The 23,203-nt window shown below is 44.9% G+C and overlaps 1 protein-coding gene and 2 non-coding genes across 3 annotated transcripts in view; 2 read left to right on the top strand and 1 right to left on the bottom strand.

The window, feature by feature from the left end:
• Positions 1-23,203, top strand: part of LOC126176584 (disintegrin and metalloproteinase domain-containing protein 22) — a 1,067,821-nt gene that overhangs the window by 401,165 nt on the left and 643,453 nt on the right. The gene's annotated exons all lie outside the window — the stretch shown is intronic.
• Positions 17,841-17,915, bottom strand: Trnas-cga (transfer RNA serine (anticodon CGA)). Its single transcript has one exon. It is a non-coding gene; the product is annotated as a tRNA-Ser (tRNA).
• Trnas-cga (transfer RNA serine (anticodon CGA)) lies at positions 17,973-18,047 on the top strand. Its single transcript has one exon. It is a non-coding gene; the product is annotated as a tRNA-Ser (tRNA).

Below are 23,203 nucleotides of genomic sequence, written 5' to 3' on the forward strand. Positions count from 1 at the left end.
ATCCCCATCCGGCGCACAGATCGCCCCTAGATTCATGGCTGGGTCGGGGATTTTCTCTGCTTAGGAACTGGGTGTTGTGTTGTCTTCATCATCATTCCATCCCCATCTGGCGCGCAGGTCGCCCTTAGATTCATGGCTGGGTCGGGGATTTTCTCCGCTCAGGAACTGGGTGTTGTGTTGTCTTCATCATCATTCCATCCCCATCCGGCGCGCAGGTCGCCCAATGTGGCGTCGAATGTAATAAGACCTGCACCAAGGCGGCCGGACCTGCCCCGCAAAAGGACTCCAGGCCAGTGACGCCAAACGCTCATCTCCATTTCCATGAGCCAGGCGCCTGCTGCGGAAGCCTACAAGCAGCAACGTTTGCTGGTCGATCTGGACGGTCAGTTGCTCAACAGTTGCACGTCTCTTCGCCCGTACACACCTCCGAAGCTGTCCTTGACTCCTGTCATCTATGGCCCGTGGTACACCACAGTGGCGTCAGCGTCGGTTTTGAAGAGCACCATTTTGCCATGCACAGTATGCTTTAACGACGGCGGCACGCAGACAGTTTAAAAATTTAGCCGTTTCGAAAATGATTCCATCCTTGGTCCGAAGCAGATGGTCATGCGTTTTTAGACGTCAAATAAATCGCTCCGTTTCAGTATTACGACAACCAGTGTACTGTTTTCCACTTCCCCCAGACACCCTTTTACCCTACTGGCCATTAAAATTGCTACACCGCGAAGATGACGTGCTACAGACGCGAAATTTAACCGACAGGAAGAAGATGCTGTGATATGCAAATGATTAGCTTTTCAGAGCATTCACACAAGGTTGGCGCCGGTGGCGACACCGGCAACGTGCTCACATGAGGAAAGTTTTCGACCGATTTCTCGTACACAAACAGCAGTTGACCGGCGTTGCCTGGTGAAACGTTGTTGTAATGCCTCGAGTAAGAAGGAGAAATGCGTACCATCACGTTTCCGACTTTGACAAAGGTCGAATTGTAGCCTATCGCGATTGCGGTTTATCGTATTGCGACATTGCTGCTCGCGTTGTTTAAGATCCAATGACTGTGAAACGACCCCTTTGAACAATTTATACACGCCTGTGCTTAAACTGACACAATATTTTTTAGCGCAATGCAATCTGACTTTCAAAAATCCCCACAAAAGAATGGCCCTGACTAACATTAACCTGTACCTTTCACAAATCACTTACATCACCAAAAATCTCCGTTACTCGAACTACTGCAATACAGCGAGCGCCACTACTGCCAGCTAAATAAAAGATTCAAACTACGGAAGGCACTAACTACTGATAGGGATAGTTAGCAAAAGAAAGATTTTAATAGAGAACAAACAATGTATTTACCTTAATAGTCATAATATATATAGCAGTTCATAATATCCAGTATAACAAATTTCAAAACTCCGCCATCTCTCTCCCCACATCCACCACTGCTGGCGGCTAACTTGATAGTATTGAGGAAGTAGTCGTAGATTTGAACATTTTCTAATTGTGTTCATAACAGAAGTAGTTTGATTCACTTGCCCTAGTTGCATTTACCTGTGTAAGTACCATAACAAAGTAGCCACAGAAGTATTCGTGTGAAGGGAGCCAACTGCGCAACGCTACGCGCTGTTCACATCCAGCTGCCGCTGCCCAACACTACAATGGCAGACAACAATGCAAACTAGCCACATACTGCACACAGCACAGCCAGTGATTTTCGTATAGAGCGCTACGTAACGTTGCCAATAAGAAAACATAAACAGCCTACTTACATAAAGAAAACATAAACAGCCTACTTACAACTGTTAGCAGAATATGGAATGGGTGGGTTCAGGAGGGTAATACAGAACGGCGTGCTGGATCTCAACGGCCACGTATCAGTAGCAGTCGAGATGACAGGCATCTTATACACATGGCTGTAACGGATTGTGCAGCCTCGTCTCGATCCCTGAGTCAACAGATGGGGACGTTTGCAAGCAAACAACCATCTGCACGAACAGTTCGACGACGTTTGCAGCAGCATGGACTATCAGTTCGGAGACCATGGCTGCGGTTACCCTTGACGCTGCATCACAGACAGGAGCGCCTGCGATGGTGTACCCAACGACCAACCTGGGTGCACGAATGGCAAAAAGTCATTTTTTTCGAATGAATCCAGGTTCTGTTTACAGCATCATGATGGTCGCATCCGTGTTTGGCGACATCGCAGTGAATGCACATTGGAAGCGTGTATTCGTTATCGACATACTGGCGTATCACCCGGCTTGATGGTATGGGGTGCCATTGGTTTCACATCCCGGTCACCTCTTGTTCGCATTGACGGCACTTTGAACAGTGGACGTTACATTTCAGATTATTTATGACCCGTGGCTTTACCCTTCATTCGATCCCTGTGAAACCCTACATTTCAGCAGGATAATACACGACCGTATGTTGCAAGCCCTGTACGGGCCTTTCTGGATACAGAAAATGTTCAACTGCTGCCCAGACCAGCACATTCTCCAGATCTCTCACCAATTGAAAACGTCTGGTCAATGGTGGCCGAGCAACTGGCTTGTCAGAATACGCCAGTCACTGCTCTTGATGAACTGTGGTATCGTGTAGATGCTGCATGGGCAGCTGTACCTGTACACGCCATCCAAGCTCTGTTTGACTTAATGCCCAGGCGTATCAAGGCCGTTATTACGGCCAGAGGTGGTTGTTCTGGGTACTGTTTTCTCAGGCTCTCTGCACCCAAATTGCGTGAAAATGTAATCACATGTCAGTTCTAGTATAATATAGTTGTCCAGTGAATACCCGTTTATCATCTGCAATTCTTCTCAGTGTAGCAATTTTAATGGCCAGTAGTGTATAGCCTATACTCTAGTGCTGCCACCTGGCTTCTGTAAATGGTTACTGTACGTTAGCGTCGAACATAGGCTGTGGTCAAATTAATGTAACTGGACCGTGTATTTATCTGAGTTTTGGTTCTCTGAAATGATAGCGCGACATTATGGACACTCTGCATTGTACGGATCAGCAAAACCCACGCAGCAGGTTTGTTTCGCGCCCCGCGCACTGCGTCGTCGTAGCATTTGAGAGAGTGTGACCGAGCCCACAAGACACGGCGTACGGTGGTAGCTGCCCGTAGCGCCCGGCCGTAGCCTCTGCGCGAATGCAAATGAAGCCGCACCCTGCAGTTATCTATTTATAAACGTTTTAAAATCCTGGCCGACCACGCGCTCTAGCAGCGAGTGCTCGGTTCTCAGGCTCGTTTTGTTTACAGAAAAAAAAATTCTACATCCTTTGTGCGCGAAAATGGGCCGTAGTTACGAAAGCTGGGTTGCATAAATTGGTCTCTCTCTCTCTCTCTCTCTCTCTCTCTCTCTCTCTCTCTCTCTGTTTATTTCTTTTCCTGCGTCACTTTCCTCCCCGAAAGACCACAAAAGCATGAAAGAGCTGGTGATTCAAGTACAAAGCCCCCTGGAAGAGGGGTGAGCGTCCAACAGGGGGGAGAGAGATTTTCTGTAGAATACACACTTTTCGCGGCTAGGTTCTGTCTACATTATGCGGATGGTGGATCTGCTCTGAATGGATATGCCGTGAGATTTCGTTCTACATTCTGGTCATCGTGAGATTATTACAGAAGTCAAGTTGCACTATATACGGGGTGTTCAAAAAGTCTCTGCGCAATGCCGTATGATTGTTCGCCTGCCTGGTTTACTTCCCTTCAAGTGGACTCTCTCAACATTCCACTGTTTCGTTTTTCTTACAAGGGAACGTTCCCTTCGCACCTCCCTCAGATTTAGTTATAAGTTGGCACAGTGGATAGGCCTTGAAAAACTGAACACAGATCAATCGAGAAAACAGGAAGAACTTGTGTGGAACTATGAAAAAAATAAGCAAAATATACAAACTGAGTAGTCCATGCGCATCATAGGCAACATCAAAGATAGTACGGGCTCAGGAGTGCCGTGGTCCCGTGGTTAGCGTGAGCAGCTGCGGAGTGAGAGGTCCTTGGTTCTAGTCTTCCTTCGAGGGAAAAGTTTAATTTTTTATTTTCAGACAATTATTATCCGTCCGTCCGTCCGTACGATGCGAGGTAAACTGCGCCGTAGTATCGGGCAAGGTAGAAGAATCTTTTTACCCATTCGCCAAGTGTACAAGTTATGTGGGTCGACAACGTATTACTGTCATGTGACGCACATGGCGTCGCCAGTGTCGTATACAATGTATCAGACGTGTTTTCTTGATGAGGAATCGGTTGACCTATGACCTTGCGATCAAATGTTTTCGGTTCCCATTGGAGAGGCACGTCCTTTCGTCTACTAATCGCACGGTTTTGCGGTGCGGTCGCAAAACACAGACACTAAACTTATTACAGTGAACAGAGACGTCAATGAACAAACGGACAGATAATAACTTTGCTCCTATACCCCTTCTCTCCTTGATGTTGCTTATATTGTGCATGGACTACTCAGTTTCTATATTTTGCTTTTTTTTTTCATAGTTCGACACAACTTCTTCCTGTTTTTCAAGGCCTATCCACTATGCCAACTTATAACTAAATCTGAGGGGGGTGCGATGGGAAGGTTCCCTTGTTAGCCAGCGTCAGTAGTATCGTTGGTGTGTGTCGTTACGCGTTGACGTAAACGTTTAAGTTTACTACCTTTGTTCGTTTGTTTCGTTTTTGTCATTGTTAAAATGCTAACCATTGAAGACCGTTTGTTTTTAGTCGAACAAGTGTTCAAAACTGGCACTAAATACACAGTTTCAGTTCATCAAACATTTAATTCAGTTTTCCCGGAGACAACACTCCCACATCGCGATACTGTGCGAGATTTGATTAACAAATTTCGAAGTACGAGTTCACTGACAGATGCACCGAGAAGTCGTCCTAGCGTTTTGTCTAAGGATAAAATACTCTACATTTCCGATAAAATGTCCATTAGTCCGTAGAAGTCAGTAAGAAACCTCGCCCAGGATATCGATGTTAGTGTCGGAACGGCCCACACAGCTGTAAAGAAAAAATTAGAACTTTTCCCATACACAATGACAGTCGTGCAAGAACTGAAAAATACTGATTATGGCAAGAGATTGCATTATTGTCAGTGGTTCAATAATTACGTTAAACAAAATGGAATGGATATTCTTAATGAAACGTTTTTCACTGATGAGGCGTGGTTTCATTTATCCGGGTACATGAACTCGCAAAATTCTCGTATGTGGAGTACTGCAAATCCATTGTGTATTAATGAGGAACCACTTCATTCTGTAATAGCAGGAGTTTGGATTGCAATTTCTAGACGTCGGATTGTGGGTCCCATATTTTTCAACGAAACAATAAACGCGCAACGATACTGCAGTGATATTCTGTACCCATTCATAGTAGAGTGTTAAGTGAAATACTGAGCGCTTATTTGCAAAAAGGTGCTGCAACCGCGCATACAGCTCGCGTTTCAATGACACTGCTTGCTGATCTTTTTGGTTCAAATGGCTCTGAGCACTATGGGACTTAACATCTGTGGTCATCATTCCCCTAGAACTTAGAACTACTTAAACCTAACTAACCTAAGGACATCACACACATCCATGCCCGAGGCAGGATTCGAACCTGCGACCGTAGTAGTCGCGCGGTTCCGGACTGACGCCTGAACCGCTAGACCACCGCGGCCGGCGATCTTTTTGGTGCTCGCATAATTTCACAGGGCCTTTGGCCTCCACGATCGCCTGACATAACACCGTATGACTTTTTCTTCTGGGATCCAGCGAAAGCGACTGTCTATAAAAACCGTCCAAAATCCATCGATGAATTGAAAACTGCACTATCCACTTTCACTGCTTCTGTAATAGAAGAAATGTTACAGCTTGTATTTGGAAACATGATTACACGAATTGAACTGTGTATTCAACAACAGGGGGGGACACTATCAACATTTAATGTGAAAATTTGTAAGTAAAAATGAATATTCAGTAAATTAATAACTTGTATTTCACTGAGTTTCATTTCGGTATATTCACTGCGGCATACGGCACGCGCTGCTAACAATCATACGGCACTGCGGAGAAACTTTTTGAACACCCCGTATTCCCCCTCATTACTGGTTACGTAATTCGCGGCCCTCTTTCCCTCAGAGCAAGAATATCTGAGGTGTGAGCATTGCATATTGTGAATACCGATTCACGTCACTTCAGTATAATGGTGTTTCTTTATATTTTGCTCTAAGAACGAATTTTTAATATTAGGCATCTTTGCCCTGTTTTTACGTTTTTATTTGTTAGGAACAGCAACGGTGAGCAATCGTTTCTGTTACAGAAGCAAATGGAAACAATGTACCCGAGAAAATGCATGCACTGATTTGATTAGAAATAGTATCATAAAGTCGTTGCTGTACTCTCCGGAGGCAACCTGGCTCACAAGTTTTGTAACTGGTCTTTGATATCACGTAGGGTGTCAAACGGACGGAGTTGACATCATAGATGGTCCCACACAGGTTCTATCACCATCGAATCTGGAGATCTTGCTGGTCACGGAATCATCTCAACATCACCAACAAAATTCATAGAGATACGTCGCATGTGTGGATGAGCATTATCCTGACAAAAAAATGGCCCTACGATACTGTCGGATGGAAGATAAGACATGATGGCGTATGATATCCGCGTCGTTGTGCCGTCAGAGCTCCCTCAGTCACTACCAGATGGCTGTCTACACCACGACGCCAGGGGTAACACCATTGTGCATCTCCAACGTTGGAGAAAATGTGATATTCCTTGAATTTGACTCCAGACTCGCCCACGGTTGAACATAAACAAACGTTCGCTCGACGAAAGATCCGTAGGCAAAGACTGGAAAGTTGCACAGGTCACACCAATATTCAAGAAAGGTAGTACGAGGTGCATTCAAGTTCTAAGGCCTCCGATTTCTTTTCTCCGGACTGGAAAGAGATAGAAACATGCGCATTGTTTTAAAATGAGGCCGCGTTCATTGTCAATACGTCCCAGAGATGGCAGCACCGTACGGCAGATGGAATTTTACCGCCAGCTGCGAGAATGAGAACTGTTTTAAATACTTAAAATGGCGACGTTTTTCTTACTTGTACAGCGTGCAATCATTCGTTTTCTGAATTTGCGTGGTGTGAAACCAATTAAAATTCATCGACAGTTCAAGGAGACATGTGGTGATGGAGTTATGGATGTGTCGTAAGTGCGTTCGTGGGTGCGACAGTTTAATGAAGGCAGAACATCGTGTGACAACAAACCGAAACAACCTCGGGCTTGCACAAGCCGGTCTGACGACATGATCGACAAAGTGGAGAGAACTGTTTTGGGGGATCGCCGAATGACTGTTGAACAGATCGCCTCCAGAGTTGGCATTTTTATGAGTCCCGTGCACACAATTCTGCATGACGACCTGAAAATGCGAAAAGTGTCATCCAGGTGGGTGCCACGAATGCTGACGGACGACCACACGGCTGCCCATGTGGCATGTTGCCAAGCAATGTTGACGCGCAACGACAGCATGAATGGGACTTTCTTTTCGTCGGTTGTGACAATGGATGAGACGTGGATGCCATTTTTCAATCCAGAAACAAAGCGCCAGTGAGCTCAATGAAAGCACACAGATTCACCGCCACCAAAAAAATTTCGGGTAACCGCCAGTGCTGAGAAATGATGGTGTCCATGTTCTGGGACAGCGAGGGCGTAATCCTTACCCATTGCGTTCCAAAGGGCACTACGGTAACAGGTGCATCGTACGACAATGTTTTGAAGAACAAATTCCTTCCTGCACTGCAACAAAAACGTCCGGGAAGGGCTGCGCCTGTGCTGCTTCACCAAGACAACGCACCCGCACATCGAGCTAACGTTACGCAACAGTTTCCTCGTGATAACAACTTTGAAGTGATTCCTCATGCTCACTACTCACCTGACCTGGCTCCTAGTGACTTTTGGCTTTTTCCAACAATGAAAGACACTCTCCGTGGCCGCACATTCACCAGCCGTGCTGCTATTGCCTCAGCGATTTTCCAGTGGTCAAAACAGACTCCTACAGAAGCCTTCGCCGCTGCCATGGAATCATGGCGTCAGCGTCGTGAAAAATGTGTACGTCTGCAGGGCGATTACGTCGAGAAGTAACGCCAGTTTCATCGATTTCGGGTGAGTAGTTAGTTAGAAAAAAAATCGGAGGCCTTAGAACTTGAATGCACCTCGCAGAAGTAATTCACTAAATTACAGGCCAGTATCATTAACGTCGATATGCAGCAGGACTCTGCAATATATATTGTGTTCGAAAATTATGAATTACCTAGAAGAGAACGGCTATTGACAGATAGTCAACACCGATTTAGACAACGTCTGTCTTGTGAAACACAACTAGCTCTTTACTCGCACGAAGTATTGAGTGCTGTTGACGAGGGATTTTAAATTGATTACGTGTTTTTAGATGTCCGTAAGGCTTTTGACACTGTACCACACAAGCAGCTTGTAGTGAAATTGCATGCTTATGGAATGTCGTCTGAGATACGTGACTGGATTCGTGATTTCCTGTCAGAGAGGTCACAGTTCGTATTAATTGATGGAAAGTCATCGAGTAAAACAGACGTGATTTGTGGCGTTCCCCAAGTTAGTGTGATAGACCCATTGCTGTTCCTTATGTACATAAACGATTTGGGACGCAATCTGAGCAGCCGTCTTAGGTTAATTGCAGATGATACTGTCATTTATCGACTAGTAAAGTCATCGAAGATCAAAACAAATTACAAAACGATTTAGAAAAGATATATGTATGGTGCGAAAATGGGCAGTTGACCCTAAATAACGAAAAGTGTGAGGTCATCCACATGAGTGCGAAAAGGAATCAGTTAAGCTTGGGTTACACGATAAATCAGTCAAATCTAAAGGCCGTAAATTCAACTAAATACGTAGGAATTACAATTTCGAACAACTTAAATTGGAAGGAACACACAGAAAATGTTGTGGGGAACACTAGGGAAATGCTAACCAAAGATTGCGTTTTATTGGCAGGACACTTAGAAAATGTAACATATCTAGTAAAGGGACTGCCAACATTACGCTTGTCTGTTTACTTTTAGAATACTGCTGCGCGGTGTGGGATCCTTACCACATAGGACTGACGGAGTACATCGAGAAACTTCGAAGAAGGGAAGCACGTTTCGTATTATCGTGAAATAGGGCCGAGAGTGTCATTGAGATGATAGAGGATTTGGGATGGACATAATTAGAACGAAGGCGTTTTTCGTTGCGGCGGAATCTTCATACGAAATGTCAGTCACAACTTTCTCCTCCGAATGTCAGTGAAAAAGACCAATAAAAAGGTGTTAGCATGTGGACGTAATGTGCTGTTCCAGTCTCATCTGTACCTAAGGTCCATCACCGTTCCCTTTGGATCCCTACGTAATTCGGTGCTCTCCGATACACACGATCGAACAGCGGAGGAGTGGTACTCAAGCGTCAACTTTAGGTTACAATATCTCCGGATGTAATTAACATTTTACAATGCAACAAACGGCACTGATTACGTATTTGTTTATATGTTCAGATGTGCTAACAAAACTAACGGGGTTCCATTTAAGAAAACGTAGGTTTGTGTTAAAAAACATACTTCCGTGCATTTTTTTATGGTTTGTATTAACCAATTACACTAGCCCCTCTCCTCTCGTTCGGTCTGTGGAATCGATTCGTCAGTATTTGATGTGGTTTACGAAATATATCCAGCGGTAACGTTAGGTGACTCACCCTGTATACCCTACCAGGACGGCTAATAACACTAAATGCCAACAACTGTAGTACACTCAAATGGCCGTTCTACCTGTCTCACAGTGCATTGCAAGTCTATGTACATGTACATAGTTATAATGATATACAGCCATCTCTTCCGGGTGTTTCACTTTTTTGTCAGGCACTGTAGGCCAACGTTTGCGCCCCCTGATGAGTGGTGAACACGGCTGAATTCAATACAAGAGACTCCAGTTCGATTCCCGATACTGCCAGAGATTTTTCTTTGGTGGGAGGAATGCTATGAGGTGCACTCGGCAACTTGATGCCAACTGAGGGGCATTAGATTGGTTAGTAACAGTTGCAAGGTCAAGAAACCAGATGATGATCGGGAGAGTGGTGTGCTGACCAGATGCCCCTCTGTACCACATCTAGGGACACCAATGGCGGAGGATGACATGACGGTCGGTCGGGTCCTATTGGTACGTGGAACTTAACAGTATGTCAAAAGAGGAAAAGTTGCTTTCCTTATGTAACTTCTACAAAAATAGGAATATGGATATAGTAAGAGGCGTGTTTTTTGTTGAAAAATATGAAGCCACTGATTAATAAAGACTAATTTATGATATGATAATTTATGTGATGGCATAGCCATATACACTGAAGCGCAAAAGAAACTGGTATAGCCAAGCGTATTCAAATACAGATGTATGTAAACACGAAGATTAAGACGCAGCAGTCGGCAACGTCTATATATGACAACAAGTGTCTGGCACAGTTGTTAGATCGGTTGATGCTGCTACAATGGCAGGTTATTAAGATTTAAGTGAGTTTGAACGCGGTCTTATAGTCGGTTTACGAGCGATGGGACACAGAATCTCCGAGGTGGCAGTGAAATGTGGATTTACCCGTACGACCATTTCACGAGAGTACCGTGAATATCAGGAATCCGGTAAAACAGCAAATCTCCGACGTCGCTGCGGCCGGAAAAAGATCTTGCAAAAACGGGGCCGATGACGACTGAAGAGAATTGTTCACCGTGACAGAAGTGCAACCGTTCCGTAAATTTCTGCACATTTCAGTGCTGGGCCATCAACAAGTGTCAGAGTGGGAACCATTCAACGACACATAATCGACATGGGCTTTCGGAGCCGAAGGCCCACTCGTGTGCCCTTGATGACTGCACGACACAAAGCCGTACGCGTCGCTTATGCTCGCCAACACAGACATTGGACTGTTGATGAGTGGAAACGAGTTGTCTGGTCGGACGTGTCTCGTTTCAAATTGTATCGAGCGGATGAACGTGTATGGGTATGGAGACAACCTCATGAGTCAATGGACACTGCATGTCAGCAGGAGACTGTTCAAGCTGGTGGACACTCTGTAATGGTGTGGGGCGTGAGCGGTTGGAGTGATATGGGACCCCTGATACGTCTAGATACGACTCTGACAGGTGATACGTACGTAAGCATCATGTTTGATAGCCTGCATCCATTCACGTGTGCTCCGACGGACTTGGGAAATTCCAGCAGGACAATGCGACACCCCACACGTCCAGAATTGCTACAGAGTGACTCCAGGAACACTCTTCTGAGTGTAAACAGTTCCGCTGACAACCGAACTCCCCAGACATAAACATCATTGAGCATATCTCGGATGCGCTGCAACGTGCTGTTCAGAAGAAATCGCCACCCCATCGTACTCTTACGGATTTATGGACGGCCCTGCAGGATCCATTGTGTCGATTCGCTCCAGCACAATTCAGACATTAGTCGAGCCCATGCCACGTCCTGTTTCTGCACTTCTGCGTGCTCGCGGGTGCTCTACACGATATTAGGCAGGTGTACCTGCTTTTTGTCTCTTCAATGTACTTACGAGACAAGTTTTAAATAAATTCGGTAATTTGGGAGTGTGTTGTGAGTCTGTCCGTTGAATGTATACTCAGTTCGAGCAATTACTTTTTGCAGAAAAGATTTATATGTGAAAGACTGGGTCATTATACATATCTTCAAATCGTTGCGCTTATTTTTAAGTAGTCGCAGTTGAAAACTATACTTCTACAGCCATCGACACAGAGAATGATTATGTGCGTTTAATACAATGGTGTGCAGAAGTCAAAGGCAAAGCTATTGACTGTCACAGGTTCGAATCCTGCCTCGGGCATGGATGTGTGTGATGTCCTTCGTTTTAGTTTGGTTTAAGTAGATCTTTGTTCTAGGGGACTAATGACCTCAGAAGTTAACTCCCACAGTGCTCAGAGCCATTTTAAGCAAAACTATCCTTCGCATGATGTGTCAGTGCCAAGAAAATGAGCTGGATAAAACTTGGACCACACTTCTAAAGTACAGTACACTACAGAAGGTAATTGAAAGAACTACGCAATGAGACGAACAGAAATGACATTTTCGAAAATTGGTTCAAATGGCTCTGAGCACTATGGGACTTGACAGCTGAGGTCATCAGTCCCCTAGAACTTAGAACTACTTAAACCTAACTAACCTAAGGACATCACATACATCCATGTCCGAGGCAGAATTCGAACCTGGGACCGTACCAGTCGCGCGTTTCCAGACTGAAGCGCCTAGAACCGCTCGGCCACTGCGGCCGGCTGACTTGTTCATTCAAAGGTAATAATTACTTTGAAGTCACCGCCATTTATGACGTGCCCCTGGACATTACGAAAGGCAGGACATGATTCTTAACAGGGTGTGTGTTCACCACGCACGACAGTGCGTGCTCTGGAATATGTTGACATACTGACCACAAGGTTGATACGGAGTTCTTGTCATAAGCGTTCCATCCCTCCGCTAGCGCGGTTGACAATTGTCCTTGATGTACGTGGACGTGCTTCAGTACTTCTCCCTAACGCACCCCACACGTCCTCGATGGGATTAAGGTGGGGGAAACGGGATGGCCAGTCCATTCCCCAAATTTCTTCTCCCTCCACGAGCTCCTCCACATGCGCTGGTCTCATATTTTACAGCGCGGACGCACATTTTCATCCATAAACATGAAGTAAGGGCCAAATCCACCTCTGAAAAGACGCACGTGGGGAAGGACAACAGTGTTAACCAGTGAATGTACCGTGTTCAAAGATCTGGAGGCCAGTACGCGCATGCAGTATTATGAAACCCCATACCATAACACATGGACCACGGAAACGCTCATATTTCATAATATTCCTGGCTGCATTAGAAGCTAATTTTTACTCAGACATGTTTCGCGAAAGTTACAGCGTCATCACTGTTTTTTTATTTCTGTAAGGTACCAAGAATATTGTCATTTGTGTACGCTCACATTTGATAATATTCCTGAGTGCATTACGTACTTATTTTTTACTCAGACATATTTCGCAAAAGTTACAGCTTCATCACTGTTTTTTTTCTTTCTGTAAGACAATAGGAACATATTTATTTGTGTATTGTGTATGGAAGTGGGGACCTAGAAACGACGGCGAGGCTTCGTCTCCCCGTAGCCCTCAGTGGTTCACAACCCCACAACAGGCCACAGCAGTCCACCCACCCCACCGCCGCCCCACACCAAATCCAGGGTTATTGTGCGGTTCGGCCCCCAGTGGACCCCCCCCCCCCCCTCCGGGAACGTCTCCTACTAGACGAATGTAACCCCAAATGTTTGCGTGGTAGAGTAATAATGGTGTACGCGTACTTGGAGACAGTGTAATCGGAGCAATTGCCGACATAGTGTAACTGAGGCGGAATAAGGGGAACCAGCCCGCATTAGCCGAGGCTGATGGAAAACCGCCTTAAAAACAACCCACAGGCTGGCCGGCACACCGTACCTCGTCACAAATCCGCCGATCGGATTCGTGCCGGTCCCAGACACACCTTCCCGTTAAGGAAGCAGCGCGGCTAGCCGAAGGAGGGGGGGGGGGGAAGGCACATTGTTATTTACTACCTGTACAAATATAATTTCCGTTTTTAAAAAAAACTTTTCGATGATGCTGTAACTTCAGCGAAATATGTCTGCTTAAGAAGAAAAAAAAAATATGTTGGTTGCGAGACTAATACAAAAACGAGTACCAGTTCGGCCGCGATGGGTCAAAGTATCCTTGATATAACATTTTCCATTTCAGTCTGCGTATTTTACATATATGTCTTTAATGCACTACGATACGCTGGAGGAAGTGTAGCCCACTTTAACTAAGCAGTGCATTCGCGTGTCGTTCCAGTTTCAGACAAACTGTAGCCTACTACAGTACAGTGTGCAAGAGGTAGGAAACTATGCGCAGCAGAGAGAGCGTCTCAGTCTTGTTTCCCCTCTGTCCGCCCACACCTCTTCCGCCCAGACGGCAGCTGAGCATGAACAGCTGGTGGGAGGGTGGGGGGGGGGAGTAACGAGACGGGATTCACCGGGGTCTGACATCACTTCCGGTTCCCGCTCGCCGCGCGCCCTCCCTCCGCGGTGGCATCGCAACGTTAATCAAGTGCGCATTCTTGCCGGCTATCGGAGAATTCCTACCTTAAAACTGCTCTCCGTCTCCCCTGCTCGTCTCGTCCGCCACCCCTCCATCGCCCCCTCCCCTCCTCCCCCCACCACTGCCCTACCCGACTAACAAGCAGCATTCTGCGGCTGCGGGGGCGAGCTCTGCTTGCGCCGGCAACAAACGACGCCGAAATTAACCTACTCGCTCGGACGTCTCCCGTACACACGGGCCGCAGACTCTGTAATAAAGACCAGTTTATACGCCCGCTCAAAGACGACGCGGCGCGACGAAATCACTTTCGCAAAAAGCGACAGGGGCGCAGGGGGAGCACTAGTTAAATTTCCCCGGAATCCCCTTCCTAATTTCTTTTACCGTCCCTCCCTACTTTATTGCGCCCGAGATATTAAAACGTATAGCACCGAAATTATGTTCCTTTAATGCGGAAACGCATCGAGAGGGAAGAAAGTAAACGAGAAGGCGGGTGCTTTGTCTCACCACCCGCAGAATACTCTGCAATAAAATTCCTGAGAAAGGAAGAAGAATGCACTCGAGTAATGTTGCAATCCTGCGAACAGTTCCAGAATGGAATGTCTTTATTACACCAGGAGGAGGACGGGTCCGTTGGTAGGCTCCGTTGGGTAAGGATCTGAGGCGTTGTTCACCTGCCGAATAATCCGAGATATTGACTGTCACTTGTACTGTCGACGCCTAGTCGACAGGATAGATGCGTCAAGCTTGGCTTTGATTTTATAACCTCGTCCTTGTCTATGCTGCTAATAATTCATTCATGTATTTCCAGTGAACATCGCTACTTTCTCAGTACATCAATTTTTATGTTCCAAGAGAAGAAGTTATACGATTATTTATCCTGTACATGGCACCAGTGTCTGCAGACTGGCGTCCACTGAAAATCTTGACTAATGTGTAAATCATCCGGTTTTTTAGTATATTAACATTAAATCATAGCCGGCCGCTGTGGTCGATGAGGCCGAGCGGTTCTAGGCGCTTCAATCTGGAACCGCGCGACCGCTATGGTCGCAGTTTCGAATCCTGCCTCGGGCATGTATGTGTGTGATGTCCTTAGGTTAATTACGTTTAAGTAGTTCTAAGTTCTAGGGGACCGATTACCTCAGATGTTAAGTCCAGTAGTGCTCAGAGCCATTTGAACGATTTTGAGCCATTAAATCACAACGTTGACGTTTAATTTTGAGATTTTTAGGATTCCGTACCTCAATCAGCGAAAGCGAAACCGCTATAACATCGCTTTGTTGTATGTCTATCAAATGGTTCAAATGGCTCTGAGCACTATGGGACTTTACATCTTTGGTCATCAGTCCCCTAGAACTTAGAACTACTTAAACCTAACTAACCTAAGGACATCACACAACACCCAGTCATCACGAGGCAGAGAAAATCCCTGACCCCGCCGGGAATCGAACCCGGGCGCGGGAAGCGAGAACGCTACCGCACGACCACGAGCTGCGGACGTATGTCTATCTGTCCGTATATCTGTCCAACTGTTAAGAACACTTTTTCTCAGAAACGGGTTGACATATCAAGTTGAAATTTATGCCGCAACCGACGTCTAAGTTCCTTCGCGGTGTAAAAAAATTTAAGCTTCTAAGTTAAAGAAATGAAAAGATACGTACATTTATGTCACATAATTTGATATTCGCAAACTCTCTCATCAAAACCTATAGAATGTGTGTATTGAACCTGGGATCTAGAAACGACGGGAGGCTTCGTCCCGCCATAGCCCTCAGTGGTTCACAGCCCCACAACAGGCCACAGCAGTCCACCCACCCCACCGCCGCCCCACACCGAACCCAGGGCTATTGTGCGGTTCGGCCCCCAGTGGATGCCCACCTCCACCCCCACTCCCTTCTGGGAAGATCGCATACCAAATGAATGTAACCCCAAATGTTTGTGTGTTAGAGTAATTACGGTGTACAGGTACTTGGAGACAGTGTTTGCTCAGCAATCGCCGACATAGTGTAACTGATGCAGAATAATGGGAACCAGTCTCGCATTCGCCGAGGCAGATGGAAAACCGCCTAAAAACTATCCACAGGCTGAGCGGCTCACCGCACCTCGACACTAATCCGCTGGGCGGATTCGTGCCGGGGGGCGGCACGCTTTCCCGCTCGGGAAGCAGCGCCTTAGACCGTACAGCTAGCCGGGCGGGGAAACCCATAGGGTACTTCCCATTGACCAAAAATCATGCAATTTGGCTAGACGCAATGTTTCAACGCACAAGTAAAAAAAAATTACTAAAATTGTTAATTCGTAATTACATTACACGAAAAACAAATGGTTTTTATCAGTCTGCCTGTCTGTTCCTCTGTTAAGACCGATTTTTTCTCACGAACGGGTTGGCTTATCAAGATCAAATTTATGTGAGCTACCTTACCGGTGCAAAACATTTAAGCTTCCAAGTCAATGCAGTTAAAACATAAGACCATTTATGTCACATATTTTGCCGCGCGCGATTAGCCGAGCGGTGTAAGGCGCTGCAGTCATGGACAGTGCGGTTAGTCCCGGCAGAGGTTCGAGTCCTCCCTCGGGCATGGGTGTGTGTGTTTGTCCTTAGGATAATTTAGTTTAAGTAGTGTGTAAGCTTAGGGACTGATGACCTTAGCAGTTAAGTCCTATAAGATTTCACACACATTTGAACATTTGTCAGATATTTTGGTACTCGTAAAACTCACTCATTAAAACCTAAAGGCTATTTCCATTGTTGTAGAAACATGACATTTCACAAGAAGCAAAGTTTCCGAAAATTGTTGAATTGTAATCATATCGCATAAAAATATTTTTACCATTTTGCATTCATCATCCGTCAAAAGCAAAATAGGGAAATATTAATGCATGACAATACAAAATGTTAATTGTTGTCATGTTCTTGTAAGTGAATAAGAAATATTTTATTTAATCTTTGCTCTCTAAGAATATAACCTGAAGTCCCCTGCTCGCTTCTTTTCTGGGCTAGTCTCTGGAACTAGTGTAGAGAATCTAATTCAGTCTTGAAATTCCCTGGACCGATATCTTGCCAGTATCAATAACAGTTAACAGACAAAAATCGTGCAGCGTGGGGTAGCCGCGGTGTCAAGAGCGTCGTGTCACGGTTCGCGCGGCTTCCCCTGTCGGAGATTCGAGTCCTCCCTTATGCATGGGTATGTGTGTGTGTGTGTGTGCGTGTGTGTGTGTGTGTGTGTTGCCCTTAGCGTAAGTTACATTAAGTCATTAAGTAGTGTGTAAGCCTACGGAGCGATGACCCCAGCAGCTTGGTCCCGTAGGCTGGCTGGCTGATTCTGAGCACTATGGGACTTAACATCTTAGGTCATCAGTCCCCTAGAACTTAGAAATACTTAAACCTAACTAACCTAAGGACAGCACACAACCCCCAGTCATCACGAGGCAGAGAAAATCCCTGACCCCGCCGGAAATCGAACCCAGGAACCCGGGGGTCCCGTAGGAATTTACCACAACAACAGCAACAAAAATCGTCGAGATTCTTGATTTCCGATATAGATGAACTATCTATATACATAATTAAGTTTGTACGGAACCCTCAGTGCGTGAGTCCTACTCGCACTTAATCAAATTTTTATCATTATGTTCACTCGCCACCAGATTGTTTACAAACATTGTAAAAAATTGAAACTTCCTGGCAGATCAAAACTGTGTGCCGGGCCGAGACTCGAACTCGGGACCTTTGCCTTTCGCGGGCAAGTGCTCTACCAACTGAGCTACCCAAGCACGACTCACGCCCCGTCCTTACAGCTTTACTTCTGCTGTGAGGACGTGGCGTGAGTCGTGCTTGGGTAGCTCAGTTGGTAGAGCACTTGCCCGCGAAAGGCAAAGGTCCCGAGTTCGAGTCTCGGCCCGGCACACAGTTTTGATCTGCCAGGAAGTTTCGTATCAGCGCACACTCCGCTGCAGAGTGGAAATCTCATTCTGAACTCTAAAGATTGTTTATAACTTTGCCTTTTTCTTTTCAAAACAGAATACACACCGAAATTAAGTCATTTAGGTTTTTCAACATTTTTCAGAAAAATAGCTTTTATTTGCAGAAACACTTTACCTGAAATATTTATACATATAATTCAGGTATAGTCAAATCTATTTCGAAACATGTTAACTTCCATTCTTAATTATTTTAAACCAAAGAATCTGTTACTGGAAATTTGTGGTAAGTTTCTTTGGGACCAAACTGCTGACGTCATCGGTCACTAGGCTTACACACTAATTAACCTAACTTAAACTTACGCTAAGGACAACACACACGCCCATGCCCGACGGAGGACTCAAACCCCGACGGGGGTAGCAACGCGTATCAATCTCATTCTGGAAACATTCCCCCGGCTTTGGCTAAGCCATGTCTCCGCAATATCCTTTCTTTCAGGTGTGCAAGTTCTGCAGAGTTCGCAGGAGAGCTTCTGTAAAGTTTGGAAGGTAGGAGACGAGGTACTGGCAGAATTAAAGCTGTGAGGACGGGGCGTGAGTCGTGCTTAGGTAGCTCAGTTGGTAGAGCACTTGCCAGCGAAATGCAAAGGTCCCGAGTTCGAGTCTCGGCCCGGCACACAGTTTTGATCTGCCAGGAAGTTTCATATCAGCGCACACTCCGCTGCAGAGTGAAAATCTCATTCTGGAAATTGTAAAAAATTGTTCAAATGGCACTACGGGACTTAACATCTGAGGTCATCAGCCCCCTAGAACTTAGAACTACTTAAACCTAACTAACCTAAGGACGTCAGACACATCCATGCCCGAGGTAGGATTCGAACCTGCGACCGTAGCGGTCATGCGCCTAGAACCGCTCGGCTACACCAGCCGGCACGAACATTGTACAACACATCACAACATAAATATTTGGAAGACATAAAAGAAGAACTGACATGCCCACTTCCTCATCATAATAAAACAAAGGCTATATGCACAGCTTATAAGCAGTCTAAGAACTCACAAGAAGTGTCTGCACCGAAGTGAGGAACTGAAGTATGTGTTTTGGCGCGAATCCCAAGTATGTATACAACATTGCTTTTTACACAAGGAACTTACATTAGTCAAACTGATAAATGGAGAATGTCCGCTTTTAAGAATACAAATTTAAATGAAATTTTATTTTTATGACTGTAAAATTATAAGAAATAAAACAAAAGGTATTTATATAGTTACAAAAGAAAATTCAATAATTTTAAAATATGCCACGTGTGAAGGTCAGCGTCCATTTAGCTTTTACAAAATATAGAATTATTTATGAATAATTTAATTGTGTTTTTGTAACATAATGACTCTTTCCGGTTACTGAACAATAAATTTACATGAAATACTACGGTAATTGCACTTGGAAAATAAATGTGGCATTTGTTGTGAATGAGATCAAGAAAATATAAAAACCACTTGACTTTTTGCGCCGGTACAAACTCTCTTTAGAATCTATGTTATTATAAAGTGAAATTTGTGGGCTAACTAATTTTCAGAGCTCAACATTTTCTCACAGAAACGTGCAAAAATATTATCGTCTTAAGGACAAATTTGGGAAGATATACAATTTTGGAAATGCACCAGTAGTCAGTATCTATCTTACCCTAGTGAGATATACCTCTACATCCTTACATTTGTCCTCTAGCCATGCCTGCTTAGCCATTCTGCACTTCCCGTCGATCTCATTTTTGAGACATTTGTATTCCTTTTTGCCTGCTTCATTTACTGCATTTTTATATTTTCTCCTTTCATCAATTAAATTCATTATCTCTTCTGTCACCCAAGGATTTCTACTAGCCCTCGTCTTTTTACCTACTTGATCCTCTGCTGCCTTCACTACTTCATCCCTCAAAGCTACCCATTCTTCTTCTACTGTATTTCTTTCCCCCATTCTTGTCAATTGTTCCCTTATGCTCTCCCTGAAACTCTGTACAACCTCTGGTTTAGTCAGTTTATCCAGGTCCAAGCTACTTAAATTACCACCCCTTTTCAGTTTCTTCAGTTTCAATCTACAGTTCATAACCAATAGATTGTGGTCAGAGTCCACATCTGCCCCTGGAAATGTCTTACTATTTAAAACCCGGTTCCTAAATCTCTGTCTTACCATTATATAATCTTTCTGAAACCTTCCTGTATCTCCAGGCCTCTTCCATGTATACACCCTTCTTTCATGATTCTTGAACCAAGTGTTAGCTATGATTAAGTTATGCTCTGTGCAAAATTCTACCAGGCGGCTCCCTCTTTCATTCCTTACTCCGATTCCATATCCACCTCTACGTTTTCTTCTCTTCCTTTTCCTACTATCGAATTCCAGTCACCCATGACTATTAAATTTTCGTCTCCCTTCACTATCTGAATAATTTCTTTTATCTCATCATACATTTCATCAATCTCTTCGTCATCTGCGGAGCTTTTACTACTGTGGTAGGCGTGGGCTTCGTGTCTATCTTGGCCACAATAATGCGTTCACTACGCTGTTTGTAGTAGCTTACCCGCACTCCTATTTTCTTATTCATTATTAAACGTACTCCTGCATTACACCTATTTCATTTTGTATTTATAACTCTGTATTCACCTGACCAGAAGTCTTATTCCTTCTGCCACTATTTCCCACTATATCTAACTTTAACCTATCCATTTCCCTTTTTAAGATTTCTAACCTACCTGCCCGATTAAGGGATCTGTTGTTCCAAGCTCCTATCCGTAGTCATGCACCATGTCTTACAAGCTAACAAATATACTTGTCTCGCTTCCTTTAGTTACCTGCCACAGTCTTCTTTCTGCTGAATGTGTATTCTCAAAAAATGGTTCAAATGGCTCTGAGCACACACCTGAGCACACATCTGTGGTCATCAGTCCCCTAGAACTTAGAACTACTTAAACCTAACTAACCTAAGGACATCACACACATCCATGCCCGAGGCAGGATTCGAACCTGCGACCGTAGCAGTCATGCGGTTCCAGACTGTAGCGCCTAGAACCTCACGGCCACACCGGCCGGCGTGTTATCTCACTTGGCAGATGTGTCACAATGTGTTGAGGACCTGAGGCACTTGTGACACACGTGTTAACTTCCTGCTTCCATCTCTGTCTCCAGCATGACTTGATTTTTTCTCGTAATGGAAATGAGTTTCAATAAAAATTTCTTATTTCCTGCCCCTTATTATTCTGTGATGTAACATTGTCATAGTGAAGTGGAAACAGGGAGGAAAATCCACAGCTGCACCAAGTCGATGCAGACCACTTATACTGATGGGCAGGGACCGTTGATCAGTGCGGAAGGTGGATGTAAAAAAATCACATGAAATCAGCAAAATGAATAACTTGTGTGTTCCAAAGCACCACCAGTAGGCCAGCTACCGCAATGGCTGTGCATAGAGTGTTAAAAAGAATGGGGTACAGTGATCGAGCAGCAGTGAGTCACGCATATCTTTAGTCATTGCTACGCAACACTTCGGGTGCTTTAAAGAACGACGCCATGGGCAGTGGATGACTAGATACGAGTTATTTGGAATGATTAATTACGCTGTACCCTGATGGAATGGTCTGGGCCATTTTTTCGTTAGTTTGTGGTCCCCTTATTGGACTTAGGAGAACGCTAAATACGGACGGATATGTACATATTTTCTATATTGCGTACTGTATACGGTTGAGGAACAATTAGAAGACGATAATTGTTTGTATGAGCATGACAATGCACCCTTTCATAAAGCAGCCAGTGGTGTGTGGATAGCAAAATTCCTGAAATGGACTGTCCTGCCGACGGTCTCAAACTTGAAGCCGACGGAACAACTACAGGGTTAGTTAGAACGTCAACTCTGCTCCAGACATCAGCGCTCAACGTCATACCTTGCATGGGGGCTTAATTAAATATTAATGCAAATATTTTTAGTTTTAGTCGCTGTATGTGCGGGTACGAAGTCTCGTAACCGGTTGGCCCTGACTGGTATTAGTACGCAATCTGACTGCATAGAATAACAACAAAGAATGAAAGACAATTTCCGTTAACACAATTAATTAATTAAGTCCCCAGCAACTATAAAACCTACGAAACGACAAGGCACAAGCGTAGCTGTTCTGTGTGTGGAAGTGTACACATCTGGCACGGTTCTTCCTCAATACGACAAAATGCTTTAAACGCCATTTACAATGAAGTAAAAAATGGCTCTGAGCACTATGGGACTTAACTTCTAAGGTCATCAGTCCCCTAGAACTTAGAACTACTTAAACCTAACTAACCTAAGGACATCACACACATCCATGCCCGAGGCAGGATTCGAACCTGCGACCGTAGCGGCCGCGCGGTTCCAGACTGTAGCGCCTTTAACCGCTTGGCCACCACGGCCGGCACAATGAAGTAATTTAAAAAAAACCAAAAATACTATGATTGCACATAGAAACCAGAATTACACTCTAATACATGAACACAAGCCAGATGCTTTGTTGACTGAACCTGTGACCAAGAAGCATTGTTATTTAGGACATTTGACTTAAAAAAATTTCTTTACCTTCATATATATTGACGAAACATACACTCTGATCATTACAACATCCGCAATCGAACAGCATCGGTTGTGTAGCCCATCAGAACAACTGCACACAACATGCTCACAACTAGTCACGGCTACATCAGAACTCCTACTTCCCACAGCAACTTCAGAACAAGCACTCTACGACAACATCCGAACCACTACTTCCCACAGCAACTTCTGAACAAGCACTGCCAGTGGAGGCGGATGAATAATACTCTCTGGCGCAATCTCTGTCGCTGTGACTCAGTGTAGCCACCTTTCAACCTTCTCAGGCTTCGGCTCTTAAGGAAGACTGCGCTGTCATTCCTCTACAGACACTCGGGCACTTCATTGAAAGTATCCCCAGCAGAGTTCAGGTCGTCATAATGGCCAGATTAATGCCCACTAGTAAGATTAGGGATATTTTTGATCACGTAGAGTGCGTTTCTACCAGACAGCTTTCAGACTGATTGTAGTAAGACGGGAAAGAGGTATACACGGAAATGTCGTCGAATGCAGTGCCGCAGAAACGGTACAGGGGCACGTTAGG

Source organism: Schistocerca cancellata, chromosome 3 (genome assembly GCF_023864275.1).
Source record: "Schistocerca cancellata isolate TAMUIC-IGC-003103 chromosome 3, iqSchCanc2.1, whole genome shotgun sequence".
Taxonomy (NCBI): Eukaryota; Metazoa; Arthropoda; class Insecta; order Orthoptera; family Acrididae; genus Schistocerca; species Schistocerca cancellata.